The sequence below is a fragment of the Elephas maximus genome, chromosome 13 (assembly GCF_024166365.1).
Source record: "Elephas maximus indicus isolate mEleMax1 chromosome 13, mEleMax1 primary haplotype, whole genome shotgun sequence".
NCBI lineage: Eukaryota > Metazoa > Chordata > Mammalia > Proboscidea > Elephantidae > Elephas > Elephas maximus.
This window is the reverse complement of record NC_064831.1, coordinates 66,134,008-66,161,068: the sequence shown is the minus strand read 5'-3', so window position 1 is coordinate 66,161,068 and position 27,061 is coordinate 66,134,008. Positions and strand designations below refer to the sequence as shown.

Below are 27,061 nucleotides of genomic sequence, written 5' to 3'. Positions count from 1 at the left end.
TAAGAGAAGATCAGGGTTCATGCAGCTCCAAAGCCCTGCAGTTAACTTTTACAAAAGAATACAAAACAAATCCATCTCTAGATAACAAGATTTTTTGCTTGGCATATGGAATGCAAAACTGACAAGAGGTGCAAGTTGCATTTTAACAGGATTCAATTTTATTCATATAGGTTTAATCTTTTTTTTTTAAATAAAATCCAAGTCAATAATCAAAGAACCCAAAACATACAACTTCCAAAAATAGTAACTACCATACTCCTAAATTATTTCTATGCTGTTGATGAGATTTACATCATCATTTACGTGGATCATTCCACGAGCTACATCTGTATGAAAAAGGGCTCTTACATGACGTAGAAGACCTAAGGTTTCTCCTGTCTCTCTCTCATTGCTCTTAGACTATATGAACTTCTTCTCTGAATCTGGAAATCAACAAGCTCTGATAGCTGAATTGAAATCTGGCAGTTTACTTGAAATATTTAGTTGTGAGGTTTAACATTGTAGATGCAGTCAGTCCCGAACAGGCAAATATTGAAAAATAGTTTAAGGATACTGCTGCAAAACTAAAATTTCACAGCAGAAAGAGAACCATTACTAGGAAAATACTTTCTATTGCTTCTCCAATGCCTTCGATCTTCCTTCACACAAACTCCCACAATCACACCTACTTCTTGCCTAAATAAAATCCTAAAATCTGTTGCACACCTGGGAGCAAAGCAGTTTTTCAGCATTTGAAATATTCAACTCATTATTCCACAACACTTAAAAGGTATATACCATGGCACCTTGTCTTATACTAACAAAAGTAACTGAATCTACTTACAAAATTATGAATTATGGGGGACGCTAACTTTGAACAATGAAAATAAAGAATTCATGAGTAAGCATAGTTTCCCTGCTTCTCTGCTGTTGCTGGAAACAAAGTAGTTCAGGGAGGTAGAGGTAAGGAAGCAAGACAAAAACTTTTCTCTAAAAGCTAAGAAAGAGTCTACCTAACGTAGATGACCCCCATGCGTCTGTCGCTTTGTTGTACTGTGGGACCTTACATGTTGCTGTGAGGCTGGACACTATGCCACTGATATTCAAATACCAGCAGGGTCACCCATGGTGGACAGGTTTCAGGTGAACTTCTAGACTAAGGTAGACTGGAAAGAAGGACCTGGCACTCTACTCCCGAAACGAATTAGCCTGTAAAAACCTTATGAATAGCAGCAGAACACTGTCTGATATAGTGCTGGAAGAGGCCATCAGATTGGAAGGCATTCAAAATATGACTTGGTAAAAAGCTGCCTCCTCAAAGTAGAGTGGACTTTAATGACATAGATGGAGTCAAGTTTTCGAGACTTTCATTTGCTGATGTGACACGACTCAAAAAGAGAAGAACTGCTGTAAACATCCATTAATAACAGGAATGTGGACTGTACGAAGTATAAATCTAGGAATTGGAAATCTTCAGAAATGAAATGGAATGCATAAACATTGATATCCCAGGCTTTAGTGAGCTGAAATGGACTTGTATTGGCCATTTTAAATCGGACAATTATATGGTCTGCTATGCCAGGAATGACAACTTGATGAGGAATGGAATTGCATTCATCGTCAAAAAGAACATTTCAAGATTTATCCTGAAGTACAACGCTGTCAGTGATAGGATAATATCCACATGCCTACAAAGAAGACCAGTTAATACGACTATTATTCAAATTTATGCACCAACCATAAGGCCAAAGATGAAGAAATAGAAGATTTTTACCACTTCTACAGTCTGAAATTGATCAAACATGCAATCAGGATGCAATGATAATTACTGGTGGTTGGAATGCGAAAGTTGGAAATGAAGAAGGATCGGTAGTTGGAAAAGACAGCTTTGGTGATATAAAGAATGTCGGAGATCACACGACAGAATTTTGCAAGACCAATGGCAACTTCATTGCAAATACTTTTTTTCAACAACATAAACAGTGACTTTTTTTTTTATACACGTGGATCTTACCAGATGCAATACACAGGAATCAAATCAACTACACTGTGGAAAGAGATGATGGGAAAGCTCGATATTATCAGTCAGAACAAGGACAGGGGCCAACTGTGGAAGAGACCACCAATTGCTCAAATGCAAGTTAAAGCTGAAGCTGAAGAAAATTAGAACACATCCAAGAGAGCCAAAGTACAACCTTGAGTATACCCTACCTGAATTTAGAGAATTCTGAAGAATAGATTTGACGCACTGAACACTAACGACCGAAGGACAGACGAGTTGTGGACTGACATCAAGGACATCATACATGAAGAAAGCAAGAGGTTATTAAAAAGACAGGAAAGAAAAAATCAAAATGGATGTTAGAAGAGACTCTGAAACTTGTTCTTGAACATCAAGAGCTAAAGCAAACAGAAGACATGATGAAACAAAACAGCTGAACAGAAGATTTCAAAGGGCAGCTTGAGAAGACCAAGTGAAGTATTATAATGGCATGTGCAAACACCTGGAGTTAGAAAACCAAAAGGGAAGAACACGCTCTAGCATTTCTTAAGCTCAAAGAACTGAAGAAAAAAATCAAGCCTCAAGTTGCAATATTGAAGGATTCTACAGGGAAAATATTAAACGATACAGGAAGCATCAAAAGAAGATGGAAGGAATACACAGAATCACTGTACCAAAAAGAAGTGGTCAATGTTCAACATCCAAACTGCACTTGAGGCATTCACAAAATACAAGGCTTCAGGAATTGACAGAGTATCAACTGAGATTTTTCAATAAATGGATGCACCCCTGGAAGTGTTTGCTTGTCTTTGTCAAGAAATTTGGAAGATCAACTGGAAGAGATGCGTATTTGTACCCATTCCAAACAAAGGTGATCCAACAGAATGCGGAAATTATCTAACAATATCAGTAATATCACATGCAAGTAAAATTTTGCTGAAGATCATTCACAAGCAGTTGCGGCAGTACATCGATTGACAGGGAACTGCCAGAAAAATTCAAGCCAGATTCAGAAGAGGATGTGGACCAGGGATACCACTGCTGATGTCAGATGGATCCTGGCTGAAAGCAGAGAATACCAGAAAGGTGTTTACCTGTGTTTTATGGGCTATGCAAAGGCATTCGACTGTGTGGATGATAACAAATTATGGATAACATTACAAAGAATGGGAATTTCACAACACCTAATTGTGCTTAAGAAAAATCTCTACATAGACCAAGAAGTAGATGTTTGGACAGAAAAAGGGGATACTCCATAGTTTAAATTCAGGAATAGTGCATGTTAGGGAAAGGTGTGTCACCATACTTATTCAATCTGTATGCTGAGCAAATAATCGGAGAAGCTGGACTATATGAAGAACAGGGCATCAGGATTGGAGAAAGACTCCTTAACAACCTGTGTTACGCAGATGACACAACCGTGCTTGCTGAAAAGGAAGAGAACTTGATGCACTTACTGATGATGGTCAACGACCACAGCCTTCAGTATGGATTACACCTCAACATAAAGAAAACAAAAATCCTCACAACTGGACCAATAAGCAACATCATGATAAATGGAGAAAAGACCGAAGTTGTCAAGGATTTCATTCTACTGGGATCCACAATCAACACCCACAGAAGCAGTAGTCAAGAAATCAAAAGACACACTGCATTGGGCAAATCTGCTAAAAAAGACCTCTTTAAAGTATTCAAAAGCAAAGATGTCATTTTGAAGACTAAGGTGCAGCTGATCCAAGTCATGGTGTTTTCAATGGCCTCACATGCATTCAAAAGCTGGACAATGAATAAGGAAGACTGAAGAAGAACTGACACCTTTAAATTATGGTGTTGGTGGAGAATGTTGAATATGCCATGGGCTGCCAAAAGAACAAACAGATCTGTTTTGGAAGAAGTACAGCCAAAATGTTCCTTAGAAGCAAGTATGGCGAGACTACGTGTCACGTACTTTAGACATGTTATAAGGAGGGATCTGGCCTTGGAGAAGGACATCACGCTTGGTGAAGGAGAGGGTCAGCAAAAAAAAGAGGAAGACTGTCAACGAGACAGACAGACACAGTGGCTGCAACAATGGGCTCAAGCATATCAGCGATCATGAGAACTGCACAGGGCCAGGCAGTATTTCATTCTGTTGTACGAGGTTGCTACGAGACGGAACCAACTCGATGACACCTAACAACAACAACAACATCCCCATTTTACAAATAAGGAAAGAGAAGCACAGCTAAGAAACCTACTTAAGGTCAAACTGCAGTAAGAATCTGGGCCAGGATTCAAAGCCAGCCAGTTTGACTCCTGAACTAGTATTCCTGACCACTGCTGAAGGGCAGGCTTATGAGCTACTTGAATAATAGTGATCTTATTTTTAAAGTGCAGTATCATTTGTTTCCATCATCCATTTGCCAATGTCATGTTGTGATGGCTTGTATGTTGATATGATGTTGGAAGCTATGCCACTGGTATGTCAAATACCAACAGAGTCACCCAGGGAGGGCAGGTTTCAGCTGAGCTTCCAGACTGAGAAAGACTAGGAAGAAAGGCCTGGTGATGTACCACCAAAAAAATTAGCCAATGAAAACCCTATGGATCACAACAGAATTTTGTCCAGTATAATGTTGGAGGCAGAGGACGTAGGTTGGAAAGCACTCAAAATACACAGTGGCCACAACAATGGACTTGAGCATACTAATGATTGTGAAGATGCCACAGGGTCGGGCAACATTTTGTTCTGTTGTACATGCGGTTACCATGAGTCAGAGCCAACTCGATAGCAACAAACAACAGCAAAATTCTTTGTTTGGCTGAGTCAAAATGAGGATATCACCATACTGATTCATTTTATTCTGCCTAAGCTCTGCGTTAGACGACTTAAGTTTTAGTATGTTTTCTTAAACAAATTAAATAGCTGTTCATGTCTTACTTTATAAGGTCAAATATTTGCACTTGATCCTTATAAAGTACAAACTTAAAGGCACAAACATTTCAGTACCCACTATGTGCTAGGAAATTTACCAGTAAGACATAGTCTTTGCACTCAAGGCAGAGGCTCTTTCCACTCAGCATATAGATTCTGTTCATGTTTCTCACAACTAGTAAATACAGCACCTGGTACATACAAATGATAACAGCTTTGCCAACCACTCAGGTAGAACTGAGATTGGAATCCTGAGATTCTCTGCCCCCTAAGGAGCAAGGAGATAAACCTTTACTTCTCTTACAGTTCCTAAAAAGTGGTTGACACTTAAGTAATTACTAGATAGGTGCTTCCTGCCTACTTCATGCTATGCTACCTCTTTGCAGCTGACAATGAAAGCCTACCTATCCATCTTTAGTGCAAAGGGGCTGAAATAAAAATATTTTACTACAACCTCAGTTCACTGGGCTATTGTTGTTAGGTGCTGTCGAGTAGGTTCTACCTTATAGTGACCCTATGTACAACAGAACAAAACACTGCCTGGTCCTGTACTATCCTCACAATCATTGCCATGTTTGAGTCCACTGTTGCGCCCACTGTGTCAATCCATCTCCTTGAGGGTCTTCCTTTTTTTTTTTTTTTGCTGGGCGTCTACTTTACCAAGAATGATGTCTTCCTTCTCCAGGGACTGGTCCCTCCTTATAACATGTCCAAAGTACATGAAACAAAGTCTCACCATCCTGGCTTCCAAGGAGCACTCTGGCTGTACTTCTTCTAAGACAGACTTGTTCGTTCTTCTAGCAGTCCATGGTATACTCAATATTTTTCAACAACATCATAATTCAAAGGCGTCTTCTGCTGGCTGTTAATTACTAGTGTGTGCATGAAACCTTGACAAGCTTCTTGGGTGACACATGCTTACATCAGCGTTTATAAGTAGCTGGTACTTGTCTGAGGTCATTGTTTCTTATGTCCTCCAAAAAACACGTTTACATTCTCTATCTGTACCACTACCTGGTATTTATCTTTCATTGCTATTCTCTTTTTAAGTCTGTCATTTGCCTCATCTTCAACTGCAAATTTATAGAGGACAGCAGCGTTAACCCCAAACACAGCTCCATGCCTTCCAACTGACAGGTATTTAACATGCATTCATTAATGACGGGTACAAAATTCATCCCATAGTCACACCCCCGCCCTTAGAATTATGCAGAACTGCTCCTCCTCATCTCTCTGACCAGAATGCCCCAGAGGTGAATCCTTGAAGCTCTTCTCTTCTCTGTCTATACTCACTCCTCAGATGATCACATCCAGTCTCATGGTTTTTACATACATTGACAACTTCCAGATATATCCAGCCTGGATCATTCTCCTCTGAACTCCAGACTTATGTGTCCAACTGTTGAACTTGGCATCTTTATTATTAGCATACCTATTAGACATCTCAAACATTTAACCAGTCTGAAACAGAACCCCTGAACTCTCCCCAGAAACCTGCTCTGGGCCTTCCCCATCTTGTTAATGACAACTGCATCCTTTCAGTTGCTCAAGCCAAAAATCTTGGCTCTATCCTTGACTCCTTTTCTTTCACATGCCACGTTCAATTCATTAGCAAATCTATTTGGATCAAAATACATCCAGTTAGAGTCAGGGTTATCAGGATGAAAACATGTTTCTTTTAATCGAAACAGAAATAAATATAGATGTGTAGGTAAGCAGGTTAGTATATATACATGTCGGATCCCTGCGTGGGACACACGATTCAGCTCTCAGCTACTAAGTGAAAAACTGGTGGTTCAAACCCACCTAGAAGTGCCTCAGAAGTAAGGCCTGGTGATCTGTTTCTGAAAGGTCACAGCCTTGGAAACCCCCGGAGCAGTTCTACTCCACACATGGGATTGTCATTAGTCAGAACTGACCTGGCGGCAACTGACAACAGCATATACATTTATTTCCCAACTTTGTCCACTGAGCGACCCTAGAAGCAGGGACACTTCAGTAGGAATGAGCGTAACTAGCACCCAGATTGTGGCTTCGAAGTGCCCAATTTTCCAATAAAAGGAACCAGAGTTCCTTGGAGAAATGACTGATTCTAGGACTGGGGCAAGAAAAATAAAAGAGGAGCCTGAAGCATCTAGTAGTGCCAGAGAGTAAAGACGTGTACACGCACATACATACACAAAAAATCCGGGCATGTCAAAGGGACACAGAAGCCAACCTAGAAGATCTCCCAATAACCAAAGCTGGAATCATTTGACAACAAATTATGATAGCATTAATAAAAATATGATAGCAATAAAATGAATATGAGTTCAAACTGATATAAAACAAACAGGGACAAACTTTCCTTACAGAAGAATTCCAATTAATAAATGTAGAAAGAATGAGGAAAATACAATTTTAGCAGTAGAACACCATTAGCGTTAGAGTCTCCCCTAAAATACTTACCAACTACTGTGATGATTTTACTACGTGTCCATAAATTCCCTAATGCTCCTCCAAGAAGTGCAGCAGAATTCCTCTCCCCTTGAGTGTGGCTGAACTTAATGACTTGCTTTTATTAACAGGGAAAAATAGCAGCTTTATAGTGGAGAAGCCTGAGAGAAACCACCTTGACAAAGTGATCAAGGTTAACTCACCAGTGATGTTACTTTGATATCACGCACACCGTCTATGATGTGATAAAAAGGATACACACGTCTGTGGTATTCTTCTCAAAAAGCCATAAAAACCAAAACACCAAACCCATTGCTGTCAAGTCAATTCTGACTCATAGTGATCCTATAGGACAGAGTAGAATCGTCCCAGAGTTTCCAAGGAGCACCTGGTGGATTCAAACTGCCTACCTTTTGGCTAGCAGCCATAGCTCTTAACCATTATGCTACCAGGGTTTCCCAAAAAGCCATAACCCCAGTTTAGTCATGACAAATCAGACAGAATCAAGTTGAGGAACATTCTACACAATACTTAAAAAGTAGTCTTCAAAAGTGTCAAGGTCATAAAAGACAAGCAAAGACCAAGAAAAACCACAGATTGGAAGAGACTAAGGAGACACAACAACTAAAAGCAATATGGTGTCCAGCTTTAGATCATGGAATGGAAAGAGGATATTAGTGGAAAAACTGGTGAAATCCAAATAAAGTCTGGAATTTAGTTGATAGCTCCATACCAATATTAATTTCTTAGTTTGATCAGTGGCATCACTAGGGTTGGTGTCACCCAATGTGGTAACTCATGGTGTCACTTTCCTCCCCATGCTAATTACAAACAATGTTGTACCTAAAACACTAGAAATTTTGACAAAATCATTGACTATAAAAACACTGGCAAGATGAAGCCACGTGATTCAAAGCATCATTGTAATTGGGTGATAATGACAGCTCTGACAGGAAAGCATTAGAAAGTTCAAGAAGTAAACTAGCATAGATTTTTAGCCTTGTAGGTATATTGATACATGTAACTGGGGTTTATGAAAAACGTTTTTGTTGTTACAACTAACTACAGGGATATTTTTATTAAAAAATTAATTTCTTCTGAAATACTGCAAAAAAATTTTTAGACAGTTATAATCTACACCGCCATCCATCTTAACCTCCTTCCATCCTGCCCACTGGAAAAGGAAGACTACCTCCTCCTCAAACCCAATTTTTCTCCCTATGCCTTGGATCCTATCCCCTCCTATGTCCTCAAAAATCTCAGCTCTACTGATTAGTTAGAAGATAAGAACTACTTTAGGTGAAGGGAAGGATAGTACTCAATACACGGAAGGTCAGCTCAACTGGACTGGACCAAAAGCAAAGAAGTTTTCGGGATAAACTCAATGCTTCAAGGGTCAGCGGAGCAAGGGCAGGGGTTTGGGGACTATGGCTTAAGGGGACTTCTAAGTCAATTGGCAAAATAATACTATTATGAAAACATTCTGCATCCCACTTTGAAATGTGGCATCTGGGGTCTTAAATGCTAACAAGCAGCCATCTAAGATGCATCAATTGGTCTCAACCCACCTGGATCAAAGGAGAATGAAGAACACCAAGGTCACACGATAACTATGAGCCCAAGAGACAGAAAGGGCCACATGAACCAGACTTACATCATCCTGAGACCAGAAGAACTAGATGGTGCCCGGCCACAACCGATGACTGCCCTGACAGGGAGCACAACAGAGAACCCCTGAGGGAGCAGAAGAATAGTGGGATGCAGACCCCAAATTCTCATAAAAAGACCAGACTTAATGGTCTGACTGAGACTAGAGGAATCCCGGTGGTCATGGTCCCCAAACCTTCTGTTGGCCCAGGACAGGAACCATTCCCGAAGACAACTCATCAGACATGGAAGGGACTGGACAATGGGTTGGAGAGAGATGCTGATGAAGAGTGAGCTATTTGTATCAGGTGGACACTTGAGACTGTGTCGGCATCTCCTGTTTGGAGGGGAGATAGGAGGGTAGGGAGGGTTAGAAACTGGCAAAATTGTCACAAAAGGAGAGTCTGGAAGGGCTGACTCATTAGGGGGAGAGTAAGTGGGAGTATGGAGTAAGGTGTATATAAGCTTATATGTGACAGACTGACTTGATTCATAAACGTTCACTTAAAGCTCAATAAAAACTATTAAAAAAAATAATCTCAGCTCTATGGATCACACACACACACCCCACATTCATTCTCTCTCATTTATCTTTTCTCTTCCTCTCTCTCTCCAATTCCTCCTCTCTGTGGGTTCTTTCCAGCCCCTATATAAGCATGCCCAAGTGCCTCTCAATAAAAATAAAAATTAAAAAAAAAAAGGCTTCTCTCTAAATCCTCTGCATCTGACTCTACTTACACTCTCTCCTTCAGAGTCCTTTGTTGAAAACACTGTATCCTTCTCAGTTAGTTACACTTTTGGCTGTCATTCACTCTCCAACCCCCTCAGAGCATTACAATGTAGCTAACTGCTCCAGGTAAAGTCACAAACTGACATTTCAATCACCAAGTGTCAGAGACTTGATTCAGTCTCTATCTTGCTTGGCTTCCTCATGGCCTGAGCCACTCCTGGTCCTTGAAATATTCTCTTCCCTCAGCTTCTACGGCAAATCTCTTAGTTTCCTTTTTTCATCTTTGGTCTGTCTGGTCAGCTTCTCTTAGGCTGTCTGCCATCTACCTAGTAGCCCACAACAGAAATGTGGGAATCATCCCAGATCTTTAGTCTTGCTCAACTCCATAATGTAATTATTTACCATGTCCTGTTGATAATACTTTCTAAATGTCTCATCCATCCACCCCCTCCTCCATATCTCTCATCATTTCTCACCAGAAATGGCTTCCTAACTAATTTTGCTTTGTGTTGCCTTTCCCTAACCCAGCATTCACTGCACTGCCAATATAACATAGGTCTAAAACACAAATCTGATTCTATCACAGCACAATGGAATTTTTTTTCACTAAATGCTGAGCTTTTAAAACTAAGTTCCTTAAAACTGTGTCTACCTATGGCTACTTAGTATCTGACATGTCCAAATTGAGATGTGCTGTAACTATAAAATACACACCAGATTTTGAAGATTTAGTGTGAAAAGAATGTCAGTGTCAGTAACACTTTTTATATTGATTACAGGAGCCCTGATGGCACAACTGTTAGGCACTCAACTGCTAATGCAAAGGTCAATGGTTGGAACACACTAGCAGTGCCACAGAAGAAAAGACCTGGCAATCTGTTTCTATACAGTTTACAGCCTAGGAAACCCTATAGGGCAGCTCTACCTGCCCTACAGGATTGCTATGAGTCAGAATAGATTCAGTAGCATACAACAACATATTGATTACATGTTGAAATGACAATATTTCAGATATGTTGGATTAAACAAAATACCGTATTCCATACCCACTGCAGTCGAGTCATTTCTGACTCATAGCAACCCTACAAGACAGGGTAGAAGTGCCCTATATTAATTTCACTTTTTTTTTTTTTTTACTTTTTTAAATATGGTTACTAGAAAGTTTAAAATTACATATGTGGCCCACATTAGATTTCCATTGGACAGTGCAGGTCTACGAGGCCCACATTAGATTTCCATTGGACTGTGCAGGTCTACAATGTCCTTCCGCTCTTTCTGAGCTTAGTTACTCCTACCTACTATTCAAGATTAGTTCAGGTAACCCACTAAGATGCATTCCAGGACACTCCCTAGGACCCCAAATCTGAATCAGCTACCCTTTCTCTGTTCTTCCATCCACAGGAACCTGTGTGCATCCCTGTCATACATCACGCCATATTATAATTATTAAAAACTATCAGCTATATTTCCCCCACTAAACTATAAGCTCCTTGCAGAAGGAGATCTCATTCAACATATACTCAGGGCCTACCACCATGCCTGGCACTTAGAAGGAACTCAAAACATTTGCCAAATAAATATGAGCTACTTATTCTGGCCTGAAAATTCACAGAATTTCTCATTCTCCAAAGAGTTTCCCAAGGAAAACAAACAGGCAGTGAAGGAGACTAGACTTTCTCAGGACCTCTAGTCATGAAAAGACTGGGGGGCGGGGAGAAATTACCATCAAGACATCAGCAATAAGAAAATTAAGTGCATGACACACACCTGCCTCTTATAGTGAAAAAAGGGGTTTGCAGCAGTGATGTGAAGCCTTGAACTCACCCTTGGCATGCCAGGGGCCACAGTTTGGGTCCTAAATTACTTAAACAATCCATCCAACAAGAATATGATTTGGCAGGTTTCAACACAAACAGCTAGAGCCCACCACCTATTCCACTTTAACAGTACATCACTACAGTTAAAAAAAAAAAAAAGAAAAACTCTCTCATGAAATAAACGCTAATCTCATGATGCTGCACCACGGAGCAATTTAGAAGAGTTATTATACGAAATGTGCCAAAGCATGAATTTATGGCTGATGCTTATTTGGCAAATATGGTTGGCACTGCTAGATGTTGAAAAACATGCATGCAAATAAGCAAATAAAAGTTTTTAAGCTCACAGACTTAAATATTTACATTACCATAAATGTACAAAGATAAACGTTTATATGAATACATATATAATGCATTCCAGGAACACATTTTTTAATGTGATTGTCAGGAAACAGTTATAAAGTGGTATTATTTCTTTACAGGCCTCAGGGTAGATTCTTAAAAGTGCATTCCGACAGAATGTTAATGGGGTACGAACACTTCATGGCAGTTTCTCTATGGTATCGCTGGGTAAAATGAATAAAAAAAACCAAACCCAGTGCCATCAACTCGATTCCGACTCATAGCAACCCTATAGAACACAGTAGGACTGCCCCATAAGAGTTTCCAAGGAGCACCCGGCAGATTCGAACTGCCAACCCCTTGGTTAGCAGCCGTAGCACTCAACCACTACACCACCAGGGTTTCCGTAAAACGAATAGTCATAGTATAATAGTTCAAAGCAATCTTATCTTTTCCTTTCCCAAAAACACTTCTCTTCCCATCCTGGAGCCTAACCAAACACAGATGTCAGTCCCTAAGTGGGGGATGGAGGGGACACAACCTCTACACATCAAAAAGCCTTAAAGAAAATAATTTGACATTTTCCCACATAATATAATCATATTAAAGTCTCCAAAATAAAGACATATTTCCCTCTCTTCCTCTCTGACATCTATGGAAAGATTATTTGTTTTTTCGCATAGTTTGGGAGCTTGTCATAGCCAAAACTCACTAGCAATGGCATGAATTCTGCTTCCATTGTTAACCATTAATCTCTGCGTTGAGGCTATAACTCCCATCTTTGAAAGCAAGAAAGTGTACTATACCTGCCATTAGTTTACTAAATGAGTCACCAAAGAGAAGAAGTGCCAGATACTTCAGAAAGTAATTAGGGCAGTCAGTGAATTGAGATATCTAGAAATGCTCTGAGATTACAGGAGAAGCCATCATGAAGCAAGTAGCCAAGATTGCTCCTGGAAAGTTTTACCCCTGTGGATAATTGACGTTTTTCACTTCCACACTGCAGAGAGCAATATGAGTTCTCCTGCCACAGACACTATAACACACATCACTTCTGTGGGTGAATAATAATCAGTAAGCAGGCCTCAAAACAAAAACCTCAAGACAATCCCAATTCAGGTGAAAAGCTGTTCATATACATCATCCAAGGACCTAAAAATAGTCTTTCATGTAAGTCTCCAAGTATTCAATTCAAAGTATAATCTTACCACATTTAACCGAGACAGAAGATAAATGTAATAAAGATGAAATCATAGTTTTCCTCTAACTCATCACTAACCCCTCAACGCCAGCCTTCCAATAACCCCATTCCACAGCTCTCAAATTCCCGAACTTGAATCTTAAAAAAACAACCGATTGCAAGAAAGTAACATTTAAGGGGGGAGTCCCTCTTTCCTGTTGCTCTCAGCAGTCTTTAATGTAGTCACAAGATGAAAGAGAAAAGCAACCTTTCAGGCGGATGGTGCCTGCGAAGGGGAAATTCTGGGCAGCAAGTCCTCGTCGAAATAGGAAAGAAAAGTTGCAAGAAAGGATGAGTCAAAGGGCAAAGGAGAAACAAACGGACCAACCGAACCACTTAAATCCCTCAAACCACTGAGTCAACCAGCATGTTGGGGGCTCACCAGCCGCTGCGCGAAGGGAGCCAGCAGAGAGCCCCTGGGTTTCGTCCTGACGCGGCTGGGGAGGTTGCGCCGGATCCTCCCCGGTTTGGGAGCGGGACGACCGTGCAGACTTAGCAGGAGCGAGAGAAGCCCTTCCTGCCCCAGCCTCCCCCGCGTACAGCTTCTCCAGGCTTCGCTTTCCCCCGCAGCTTCCCAGCCGCGCCCGGGGCGTCCTTCGCCGCCAGGTCCCAACTTTCCCTCCTCTGGGGGGCGCCGCGCTACCGGGGCCGCCGCCGAAGGAAGGGGAAGAAAGGGGCGGCCGGGGCGCAAGGGGGCGCGAGGGGGCGCGCGGCGCCGGCGGGCCCCCGAGCGGCGGGGCCACTAGGGCCGGCAGCGTGCGATGGCAGCCGCAGCCGGAGAGCCCGCGCCGGGCGGGACGCACCAGCCGCCCAAGCCCCCGCGGCGGCGCCAGCCAGACCCCCGCCGCCCCGCCCGGATTCCCCCGGGTCAGCGCCCTCACCCCGCGGAGACCCTGCTCCCACCAGCCGGCGTGTGAGAAGAGGCGAGCGGAGGGACGCGTGCAGCCCTGCCCCCGTTACCTGAAGGGCGCACACGCCGCCGCGGGGACCACCATCGCCGGCTGTCCCGTCCCCTTCCTGGCGACCACGGCCGCCGCCGCCGAGCAACTGACACTGACTAACAACAACTAACTAACTACTCGCCGCCGCCGAGTCCACCGCGCGCTCCCGGCCGCTCGCCACCCGCCCAGCCCACCAGCCCGCCCGCCTCCTCCCAGCCCTGCGCGCCGCCCTCTTCAAGCTCTGCCCGGGAGCGAGCACGCGCGCGCGCCCAGAGCCTCGGCCTCTCGCCCCATCGTCTGTAGCCTCAACCCCGTGGGAGGAGTCGCCGCGAATCCCCTCCTCTCCGGTTCCCACCGTCAGAGGGTGAGACGTAGAGAGCGCTCGATTGGCCGAGGGGGGCGTGGCCAAAGCCAGAGGGCAGGACGACCGGGACCTTAGCGCTCGTGAGGGGAGATTTAGATTCAATTAAGTTCCAGAAGAAAAACAGGACAAAGTTATTGGCCTATTTGAGTTCCGAATCTTCTTTGTCAGCCTGCCGTCGAATACATACTCTGTGTTTTCAAGGACTCCAGAGTGTAGTAATAACCAATTCAAGTCCCGCTACTTTCTGCGCCTGTTAGCGATAAAAGCGAAACTACAACTCCCAGAAGCCTTCGTGAACTGAGTCTCTCTGTGCGTATTCACGTAGTCCTTCGCCGCAATTGAACAAAATAATCCCTTCATCTTTCTGAAGGTATCGGAAATAATATTTCATTTTTCTACTGATCGGGACAATTTTAATTGTTACTGTGATAAGAGAAGTTACCTATAGGAAGGTGATTAAGCGATTAGGTAAAAGGGAAAGAAAGGACACCAAATAAAGTGCTGCGGAGGAATCTTTGTCAAACTGTGAGAGGACGGCGTGCGAAGAATGAAGGCGTTTGAGAGGGGCTGAGGGAATTGTCCTCTGTGCGAAGGACTTTCTTTAGGCCCCAGGCCCCTGCCTGCCCTTTTCATCAGCAGGTCAGTAAGCAAGGCGAGGCTGGGGGTGGCCGTAGTTGAGGTGCCCTTCTACGCTTGAAGATCATGCCTCTATTGCCGTTGTTGTTATTGGTTTGCCTCGGTTTGAGACTAACTAAATGGGGGCGCCTCACTTCCGGTTGGGGGAGGGGAGGAAACCTGTCATGGGGGAGGGGAAAACAACGCATTTCCTGTGGGGGTAGGGGGATAGTTTGGGGTTGTGGAACCCGCTTCCAGGTCGGATGAGGGCTTAAAAAGGTGGTGGGTGGTGCTGTTTGCATCGATGATATCTTAGAGTTTTGGGATTGTGTTTTATATAAGAAGTTACGTTGTCCCACCAAGTCGTGCTAATCACCCGCCTCCAGTTAAATGTGTTTTATTTCCACATGTAAGATGGGACATTTCCTCCCCAACAAAATTTTCTTAATGTATTCTTACTTCAAAGAATATGAAAACCCTTGTTAAAATTCCCTAAGCGACGGCGTGTTTTGCTTGTGTGACTCATGGATTGTCCACCCATGCTCCCGTACTCAAGTCCAACCTTGACTGAGTGAGGGATGGTGGTCTCTGCCTTGACATGCCTCGAGAACGCTGTAGCTACTCTTTTAAGGAGACGGTGTATTAGAGGATTGAATCTTTCATAAATTATAAGGCATTTTTACTTCGCCAGAGGGAAAGTGATATAATGAAGTAGTGAAATATTTGATGTTACCTTAGCTAGTATAATTGGCATCTTTAATTCTTAGATTTTAGGCTACAGGTTTTGTCCTGTGCCTGAGAACAACTTCCTCAGCCTTAAAAATTCTTACACGTAGTTGACATGTAGTATTTGTGCAAGTTGTGTTTCAATTCATTTCCCCCTTGTAATCGAAATTCACCGATTTAAAAATGATATCTGTTCTTTGTGGTTTTGAAGCATGGTGCCAAAGGTCATGAAACTCAGCTCAGAATTTAAGGAATGAAAAAAATGAACACAAAAAGGGCAAAAGATAAACAAGAATGAACTTTATATTCCTATATTGTCATTTTTTTTCTAGGGAACTATGTAAAGTGGAATAAACACTCAACAATTCTGATTCTTTAGCTTCTGTTGTCAAGGATCACAACACTTGTTCTTGTGTATGTGCTGAAGAAATCTACTTACTAGGAGCTTACTTTGTAAAATCTCAATGATTTTAGTAATTTTGGAATGGATATCTATTGAATGAACCTGGAACTATAACGTCTTTCAAGAATTTTTTTTTTTTAATTTTGTTGTGTTTTAGGTGAAAGCTCACAGTATAAATTAGTTTTTTATTAAAACATTTATACACAAATTATTTGTAGCATTGTTTGCCATCCCTGCAGTGTGTCAGCACTCCCCCCCTTTGTCTTTCCACCCCGGGTTCCCCATGTCCATGTGTCCAGTTTTCCTGTCCATTCCTGCCTTCTCATCTTTCCTTTTGGGTAGGTATTGCCCATTTGGTCTCCTATATTCGAATTCCTCAAGTGTGTTATTACTTGTTTTATAGGCCTGTCTAGTCTTTGGCCAAAAGGTGGACTTCAGGAGTAGCTTCAGTTTTGAGTGAGCAGGGTTTCCCGGGGGCCATAGTCTCAGGGGTTCCTTAAGGAATTTTTTTAAAGCAGTAAAAGCCTGTGTGTTTTTTCCTTTGGAATTGTTAATCTATCTTCAGAATTTGCAGTTACTTTAATTCTAGCTTTTAAAAAGCCATTTGGTTTAGAGTTGATTGTGCAATAATAACACCCAAAGCAAACAAACCCGTTGCCATTGAATGGGTTCCGACTCACAGTGACCCTATGTATATAAATGTTACAGTAAGGAGGAAAAATACATTTTCTAATCTTCTGTAGACTTAAAAGAAAAAAAAAACAGCTTAAGTCTCTAAAATCAATAAGTTAACTTTTGAAAAATCAAAGATCTGCTTCAGCAGCTGATTGAACAGGCAAGACAAAATAAAGTCTGCATTAGGTTAGGCACATATAGACAGGGCTACTTATAGTCTAGTCCAAGTAAGTATCAATAAATTAATTAGAGAGAGGTATTCACTGTCTTCTTTATCACTGTAATGTAGAAGACAATGCACGGTTACCCCAGCAAATTATACTATTTTTTTTTATTGGGAGTTATCGAAATATGGAAGGATTATGGAACTAAATGAAAAAGATTTTTTTAATTCTTTTAAAATATCGATTGAGATACTGCAGCATTGCCTTTTGGAAACTATCTTTGAAAGGCAAAGGAGTTTATTAAATTGGTCTTCATGACATTCTATGGAAGAAATTCAGTATAATAGTAATAAGAAAAATTGCTGCAGCTAAGACTTTAGCAGCTTGAAGAACTGTCTGTTCATACGAAAGCAATATATAAAACACATATCTGAAAGAAGCTGTTTTGTTATAAGTGGCGGTTATTCATTGGTTCCATCAAAGTAGAAATATTAGCAAAGCTTGTGAAAAATGGAGAAGAAAAGTCTGTGGGACATGTTTTATTCTCTTTAAAAGTGTTTCTGTGAGGAATCTTGCTGTCTTCCAAAGATTTTTTACCCCTAAGTACTCTTTGTTGCAGTTTTCTTTGCATATTGTGACAGAAACATGGTATCAAAATTAGAAAATAAAAAAATTTTTAAGTGCACTGTGTTATTTCTTTGAGTGAATGAATTTGAGAATTTCCTTCTATCACATGTCATCTGTAGTAAAAGAACTATCAGTTTTTTTAAGAGCACTTAGATTGTATAACCATTTTTTTTTTCCAAAAGTAGTTATGGGACACTGTTCACAGCAGTTTGAAATATTAAAACAGGTCAAAATTCTGGATTCAATTTCACTGAAATTTGATTATCCATAGAGTGCTATGTGCTATACATAATGCAAACGTGCCTGGGTTCTGTCGTCTACCTTTTTTTGTAAAATGTTTTTTAATAACTTTTTTGTACTTTTGATGAAGGTTTATAGAGCAAACTAGTTTCTCATACATGTACTGTTTTGTGACATTGCTTGCCAACCCCATGACATGTCAACATCTTCGTAAAATCTTGCTAATGTTCTACAACTACAGTATTGCTTTACTGTTTGTTATTTTGGTGGTGGTGGTAGTTTTTGTGATGGGGTTGAGGGTTGTGGTGGTGTTGTGTGCCCCAGATTGATTCCAACTCATGGCAGCCCCAAATGAGAGAGTAGAACTGCTGCGTAGGGTTTCCTAGGCTGTAATCTTTACAGGAGCAGATCATCAGGTCTTTTCTTCTACGGTACTAGCTTGGTAAACTTGTGCAATTTATTTGACGTCTCTGAGCCTGTTTCCGAAAACCTAACTGGAGTTGTTTGGTGGATAAGGGGTTTACATGTAAATCGCCAGACATGATGACTGGTGCTGAGAGCTTAGTAAATGCTATTATTTTTGCCTCAGTCTTCGTTCTACTTCTTTGGCTATTGAGATTTGCCCACATGCTGTTTAAGCTTTACATATTCCCAAGAGGGTGGGATGCAGTGCTAGAATTATTGACATTATACCTTTCTCCCCCTATTAGCATACTCACTTAGCTGCCAAGATTTTATTTTTTGTTCTTTGTGGCAAGGAGAAATCACTAATTTCCATGATTACTTTTAAAACTGGAAAATATACATAATAGGAAAGTTTCAAGGGCGTTAAAGAATTAATAAAGTCATTTAAATTGTTACAGGAAGACTTATAAATCATTCTTTTAGCTTATTGCCATCAAGTCAGTTCTTAACTCATGGTGACTCCACCAGTGTCAGAGTAGAACTGTCTTCCATAGGATTTTCAATGGCCGATTTTTCAGAAGTAGATCACCAGGACTTTTTATCGAGGCACCTCCAGCCATCAGGTAAGCATCAGAGCGCATTAACCGTCTGAACCCCCCAAGGGTACCTATTTAAATACTAAGACTAACATTCAAGATCCTCTACAGTATAACAATATCTCTCATTACCCATCTTCACATACCAAACTAGATTGGTCTCTGAAAAAAAAAAAAATTCTATACTGTATCCAGTCTATCTTTGCTCATGCTGTTTTTCTCTACTGGTAACACATTTTCCCCTAGGAATCCCCATCTATCAAAATGCCACTTTCTTTGAGGTCCTTTCTCAAGTACCACTTTCAAGAAGTATTTCCTGGCATCTCTCTTCTCTCTCCACTCTCGGAAACCACTGTCCTTTGACTCTCCAGAGCATTGTGTACCTTTCTTACGCCATTTAGTATCCAGTGCTATAGTTTATTTATGTTGTTGTGTGTGTAGTTTATGTCCTGCAGTAAGAGCCTGCAGACTATATCTTGTTCCTCTCTGTGTCTGCTGTCACACCTGGCACAATGTTCTTCACATCGTAGGTATTCAGTAAATATTTGTGGAGTTGATTAGGCACTTGGGGTATGATGAAACTAAACAGTAACTTTTGTCCACTATTTATTCCCAGCATCAAGCTCCGTATACAATAGACAGTCAAATATCTATTGAATGAAAGAGTGGGTGATAAGTTATCATCCCCTCATTTGTGGGCATCTTAGAGGTCAGTATGTCAATGGGTATATATTAAGTTCCCACTATATAAAAAAAAAAAATTTTTTTTTTTTATATGATCAGAACTGTAAGAACTGATGGCTGCCCTCAATTTAATTGGAAACATGTAAGTTGTAACTAACGTGTAGTCTCTGAAGACTGCAGGAATGTGAGTGGAGGTGGGGCATGAAGGTTGTTATAGAGGTGTTTGCATTGTAAGAGATATCCCCTGCTATCTAAACTCAGAAACCAAATAGATTTGGGTAATAAGAGATACTTAACTTGCAGTCCACTCCTAGGAATGTACACAAGAGAATTGAAAACACATGTTCACACAAAACTTGTACGTGAATGTTCACAGTAGCGTTATTTATAATATCCAAAAAAATAGAAACAAACCCAAATGTCCATCAACTGATAAGTGGGTGAACAAAATTTGGTATAGCCATACCATGCTATAAGAAGGAATGAAGTAGTCATGCATGCTACAACACAGATAAACATTGTGCTAAATGAAAGAAACCAGATACAAAAGGCTGCATATTGTATGAATCCATTTATACCGAATCAGCAAATCCATAGAGACAGATTAGTGGTTTCAGGGGCTGGGTGGGGTGGGGGGAAATAACTGCTAATGGGTATCGGGTTTCTTTTTGGGGTGATGAAAATGTTCTGAGATTAGTGTTGATGGTTGCACAACCTTGTGAATATACAAAAAACCACTGAATTGTAAACTTTAAAATGGTGAACTTTATGTATGTGAATCATATCTAAAAAGGGAGAGAGAGAAAGACCTAAATTTGAAAGATGGAGAATTTTGGATGAGACTAGAAGAAAGCAAGATGGCGATAGTTCTTCCTCAGATCCTAGAGGGAAATACAAGTGACTAGGTCCGGCTGGAAGCCCTGGTGGCGTAGTGGTTGAGAGCTGTGGCTGCTAACCAGAAGGTCCGAGGTTCAGATCCACCAGACGCTCCTTGAAAACCTATGGGGCAGTTCTGCTCTGTCTTATAGGGTTGCCCTGTGTTGGAATAGAGTCGATGGCAACGGGTTTGGTTTTGGTTTGGTTTAGGTCAGGCTAGATGCAGAGGTGGGGCGGGCAGAGGGAGTTACTTGTCCTCAGACACAAGTTTAAGTGGGTACCAGAAAAGGCACAGAATGACATTCCAGGGCACCACAAACATGCAAGGCGCCTTACCAAGGCAGCCAGAAAAGAGGGGTTGAAGGCTTTTCTGCTGACGTGTATCCGCTATCAGTGTCTTTTCATGTTGAAATGGTGGGGTACAATTTAAGAGATTACCCCTGGGCGTACAAATTGGGCAATTTAGAGATTGCCCTTAGGTGCTTGTTACCCTCGCTATGCCCCTGGCTAGATGTATGTTTAGAATCAGCTGAGGATGGATATGAAAGCTTCTATCTTTTGTCTTAACTGAGTGGACAGTGAGAAGAAGGGTTAGACCACAGGACAGTTGACAAAGGAGGAAGACCTCTCAGGATCTTGAAACCAAAAAACCCGTTCCCTTTCAGTCAATTCCGACTCATAGTGACACTGTAGGGCAAAATAGAAGTGCCCCATAGGGTTTCCAAGGAGTACCTGGTGGATTTGAACTGCTGATGTTTTGGTTAGTAGCTGTAGTACTTAACTACTACACCACCAAGGTTTCCTCACGATCTTGAAGGAAGCTTCAGATTCCTTCTTGATTAGGTCAGGAATGTAGTATATGGTCAAATTGACTTCTATTTGAAAGGCAGCTGAGTCCAGAGGGCGAAATTTTCGTAAGGTAATGGAGTTCTGATAGTAATTAATCTGAAGTTATTGAGGAAGATGGGAGAACAGAGTAGACAAAGATGATATAATTTAGATAAATAGATAAATCTTAATGAGAAGGAGCCAAGGGCAGTGATTTGGAGAAGTCAATACAAATAAAGGTACTCATTTGAAGAAATACTTATTGAGCACCTTTTAAGTACTAGCTACTATTCTAAGCACTAGAGATATAGCAGTAAACAAAACTGTAACTATTTTCCTTATTTGAATTATTTTCATAGGTTAAAGTCTTATGATTGGGATTATTGGGTTCTAAAGGCATTTTATAATTCTAAAAAAAATAGCTATATTATTTCTTTTAAATGTTATAGTAATTTTTGATGCAATCAGCAATATATGAGTGTATTGGTTTCATCACAGCTTCACCAAAAACTTTTTTGGCTATTTGAGGAGGCGTGAAATTATTCTTCAGCTTGGTTACTGCTTTTAAGGATATAAATGCTTCCTTACCATTAGGTGGGCAACTGCTGGGGCATGAAGAAGGTCGGGCCTTTATATGTGCTCCTTTATTGTAATGGCTTTTTACAGAATTTGGGTTTTGAGGACCCTGAAAACTAAACCATCCTCTAATTTGAATCAGTTTAAAAAGTACGTTTATTCAGTGTTACTTCATTTTCTAAATGAAACTCACATTCAAATCTCACTTAACCATTATTCCAATACCCATTCAAGTAGCATTTATTTAGTATTGTGTTAGGCCCTTTCACATATTATCTTAACTCTTAACAATTTGGTGTTGTAGGTATTAACCAGCTTCATTCAGCATATGAGAAAATTGAGACTAGGGATGTTAGGTCACTTGCCCAAAGTTACCTAACATAGTAAATAGTAGAGGGAGGATTTGAATGCAGGTCCTCTCAGGCCCAGTAATCATTTTGTTACTCCATGATCTCTCAGTATCATTACTAAAGTTTACTGGGGGCTAATGGAACTGGAAAAGGAATCTGAAATGGAACTTGGAACTTGGAAAACCTATGATACAAGGAAGCAGCAGAGAAGTGTTTTTTGTTGGTATTTTATTTTTTTTACTGGGGAGGCTATAGGACTAGAGGAAGCTCTTGGTAGAGTTAAACCCAAGTTTTCAAGTCCCTTTCTGTTTGTCCCAGATGATCAGTTACATACTGCCCCAAAATCTGTGATGAGAGTGATAGGAAAGCAACTGCCTTGGGGTATATACAGTGAAATTCATCTGATTGTATGGAGAGAAGACCCACAAAGTAACCTTTAAAATAATAACTCCAAGTCTAACATGATAACAAGGTTAATGAGATAGTCAAAGCCTAGTAAAAAAATTTAGGTGGTAGCAAAAAAAAAAAAGATACCTGGTGTCGCAGTGGTTAAAGCAATCGACTGCTAACCAGAAGGTCAGCGATTGGAAACTACCAGCGGCTCCACGGGAGACAGATGTGGCAGTCTTCTTCCATATAGATTTACAGCCTCAGAAACCCTATGGGGTCACTATGAGTCAGAATTGACTTGATGGCGATGGGTTTTTTGTTTGTTTATAGTATATTTACAAAACAAATTTAAGATTGGGAATATAAAACGAGAGAAGCTATGTTCCCGCTCTGGCTTTTAGTTTGATAAAGTAGAATCCTAATTTATAAATAAGGCAACTAAGGTCCAAAGTTACATCCAAAATAAGTGATAGAATGGGCACTAGAACACAGGCCTCGAGCTTTCCAACGAGTTTTACTAAGTTGACCAAAGTAAATGAAAACAACAATCTTTGTGGTTGTTTTGTAATTTATATGTATTCTTTTTATAATTTAATATGTGATTTATTCTTGAAAGAGATTATTTCCCTGTGTATCTTAAAACAGCAATAGTAAAGCTCCATACACGAAGTTGCTAAGTATTTGATGATGGTAAGAGTAAGAAGTGATACTGAAGAGCAGGTAGAACTGTGATATACCGGATAGTTTATCTGTAACCTGCACCTGAATAATATTCTGTCTGTATTCAGGATAGCTTTGGTGGGGGTGGGGGACACAGATCTTTGAAAACTATTGTAGAAACATTTTACTTGAAATAATACAACGCACATTTGATACGAGTCATATGCATCTACAGGTACGTGCGTATTTGTATTTAATACTTTTAATTTTCAACAAAGCGAGTCCTCTTTTGCCATCTCTACCCCTTTAACTGAGATTAATACCCATTTTACAATTAATAGTATCCAGCTACTCCACTTTTTCTTTCCCAGCCTCACATTTGTACCTCCCTTCTCTGACCCATCTCTACACTTTCTTCTTTCCTATGCCCCATAATGTTAATTTCTGTTCTACTGATACAAACCTTTCATTTTTGTTGCTAGTGTGTCATTTTTGTTGCTAGTGGCAAGGATGGCGAGACTACCTCTCAAGTACTTTGGACATGTTATCAGGAGGGATCACCTGGAGAACAACATCAAGATTGTCAAAGTAGAGGGTCAGTGAAAAAGAGGAAGACTCTCAACGAGATGGATTGACACAATGGCTGCCACAGTGGGCTCAAGCATAGCAACAATTGTGAGGATGGCACAGGACCAGGCAGTGTTTCCTTCTGTTGTGGGTAGGGTAGCTATGAGTCAGAACTGACTCGACAGCACCTAACAACAACAACAACAAGTGACATCATAGTTATTGCAACTTTGGGGGAAAACAGTATAGCCATTGTATCAGCACTAATAAAATGTTTATACTCTGAGAGCCAATATTTCCATTCATAGGACTTTATTCTGAGAAAATCATTCAAATAAGAAAATAGTTACAGGCACAAATGTTAATACTGTTGATATCTGTATTATCGAAACAAAATGAGACCTTCTAAATATTCAACAATAGAATAATGGTTAAGTAAAGTATTACCTATCCACTCAGTGAGTTATTAGGCATTCATTTTTCACAATAGCTTCTTTTAAAATGCACTAAAAGATGTTATAAGAATATTTTTGCAAAAATGGAAAGGAGAAAAATCAGAAGAAAACAAAATAGAAAAACTGATGTGATTAGTGCGTATCTCTGAAGCATTTGTATTTTCTGTATAACAGTAACTGACATTTATTGAGCGCTTACTGCTATCAGGCACTATAATAAAGCAGTATTATAGAATCAGTATTGAGTAGTTATTAATTACAAGTGCACTAGAATCCTAACTCCATCATTTACTAATGTGTAATCTTGAAAAGGAAATGGGGGATAATAATTACATCTACATTAAATCATTAAATTCATATCAAATATCTGGCACATATTAATCCCTCAATAAGTGTTGTTATTAAGCATTTTAGACATATTTAATTTATTCTTCACACCCTCATGACAACCTGATGAGAGAGTGTTATTTTCATTTTACATAAGAGAATGTTGAAACTCAGAAAGCTTAAATGCCTAGGCTAAATAACTTGCCCAAAGTTACACAGCTAGTAATCATTTGTGTTTGGATTCAGAACTGAAGTTATAACTTCCAGTACTGATTCTGATGGGCAGAATTATTGCAGATCAATCAGTGCTTTCGTTGAGAACAAGAAAAGCCAGATTTAAAAAAAAAAGTGAAGGTGTCAGAGACCTACTGAGGCAGCCAGGACTTGAGAGACCAGAAACATGGAGCCAGGAGAACTTCACAGAAGTGGGCTGGTGTTCTGTGCTTCTCTTTTCCCATCCAGGAATTTGTTAATTCTTGGAGCAGAACAAGAGGTTCTAAAACTAAGCAGAGATTTTCTGTAGAAGTAGAGGAACTAGTGGGCTTATGGGGCTAAGTAGACAAAAACAAGTTCCTGGGGTAGCCAGGACGTGAGGGCCCAAGGTCCTGGAAAGTAAGAAGGTACTGAGAGATTGTTTTTAAATTTGTTTTCCCCTCAAGGTATTTGACACAGGGTGAGAGGCTAAGAAGCTAAGCAGAAAGCCCTTGAAAAGCAGAGTGAAATTTTTGCTCATGATCATGACAAAGAGCAAAAAGTAATAAAATTCAGGAGAAAAAGTCCTGTAAATACCGCAGGTTCTCAAGTGGATCCCTAAAGGGTTACACCCTTAAGTGGGGGCAAACCAGAGGTAGAGAGAGAGAGGCTATAAAATTGTTAGTTAGCTTTTAAATCAACTTAGTTCTTTATTGAAATAAGATGGTCTACCCTTCTGCTTCATTCCAGAGGCTAGGTGATTTCTCTCTAGAGGAAGGAACATCTCCAACACTTTACAACTTTTCACGTACAAGATCTATCATGCAAGCAAAAATTACCAGGAGTATAAAAAAAAAAAAAACAAGAGAAAATGCAGACAACAGAAACAGATGCAGAAATGATCCAGATATTAGAGTTATCAGATAGGAACTGTGACTAATATATTAAAGAAAATAGCTGCCAAGATGGAAAATTGCACCAAAGAAATAGAATCTAAAAAAAAATTGGAAATTCTAGAAACTGAAATAGCAGTGATCGAAATTAAGAACACCATAGATGTGTTTAACAGCAGAGGAGAGGATTAGTGAATTGGAAACTTAAACAATAGAAAATATGCAGGCTGAAGCACAGAGAGGAAAAGGAATGGAAAATACAAGAAAAAGCATAAATGTGACTGTGGTAGGCTGAATAACATCCCTGAAAGATGTGCATGTCCTAGTCCCCAAAACCTGTGAATATGTTACTCTGCAAGGCAGAAGTGACTTTGCAGATGTAATTAAATTAAGGATCTTGAGATAGATTATCTTGGATCATGTCTGTAATCACAGGGTCCTAAGAGAGAGTTAAGAGGGTCAGAGATACAAAGTAGATGTAAGGACAGAAGCAGAGGTCAGAGGGTAGAGGAGATGTTACGTTGTTGGCTTTGAAGATAGAGGAAGGGGCTTGAGCCAAGGAATATAGGCAACCTCCAGAGTTAGAAAAGGCAAGGAAACGGATTCTCCCCAGAACATCCAAAAGGAATGCAGCCCTGCAAACCTATTTTAGATTTCTCATGTCCAGAATAGTAAGAAATTAATTTGTATTGCTTTAAGCCAGAAAGTTCCTGGTAGTTTGGTAGAGCAGCATTCAAAACTGATTCATAGACATTTGGGAAAGGAAGTATAGCATACATGTAATTGGAGTCCTGGAAAAAGAGGAGAGAGAGAACTAAAAAAAAAGAACCAATATTTGAAGAGACAATGACTGAGAATTTTCCAAAACTGATGAAAGGCATCAAGCCATAGATTTGAAAAGTGCAAGATACCCTAAGCAGAATAAATGCAAATAATACCAATTCTAGGCACTTTGTAGTAAAACTGCTGAAAACCAAAAACAAAGAGAAAATTTTGAAAGTAGTCAAAGGAAAAGAGACAATATCATCTTCAAAAGAACAACAATAAGCCTGACAGCTGACTTCTCAATAGAAATGATGGGGACCAGAAAACAATGGAATACAACTTTTAATGGGCTTAATGAAAATAACTATCAATCTAGAAATCTATTCTCAAGAAAAATGTTGTTGTAAAATGAATGAGATATAAAGAGATCTTCAGACAAATAACTAGGACAATTCATTGCATGTAAACACTCACTGAAAAGGAAATTTTTCAAGCCAAAGAAAAATCCCAGATGGAAACTTAAAAATTCAAGAGAATGAAAAGCAACAGAAAGGATAAATACATGGATATGGTTAAATTAATATTGACTGTGCAAACCAATTATAATGTGAGGTTTTAAATATATGTACAATTAA

The 27,061-nt window shown here is 40.2% G+C and overlaps 2 protein-coding genes across 6 annotated transcripts in view; one reads left to right on the top strand and one right to left on the bottom strand.

Annotated features, from left to right (window-relative positions):
* PEAK1 (pseudopodium enriched atypical kinase 1) overlaps positions 1-14,221 on the bottom strand; it is a 270,601-nt gene extending 256,380 nt beyond the window's left edge. For all 3 annotated transcript variants that reach the window (XM_049852705.1, XM_049852706.1, XM_049852707.1), the window contains exon 1: positions 14,068-14,221. The gene's annotated coding sequence lies outside the window, so the exon portion shown is untranslated. The remainder of the gene's footprint in view (positions 1-14,067) is intronic.
* Positions 14,222-14,484: 263 nt separating this feature from the next.
* Positions 14,485-27,061, top strand: part of HMG20A (high mobility group 20A) — an 80,779-nt gene continuing 68,202 nt past the window's right edge. For 2 of the 3 annotated variants that reach the window (XM_049905495.1, XM_049905497.1), the window contains exon 1: positions 14,485-15,051. The gene's annotated coding sequence lies outside the window, so the exon portion shown is untranslated. The remainder of the gene's footprint in view (positions 15,052-27,061) is intronic. The other variant, XM_049905494.1, reaches the window with a different exon arrangement.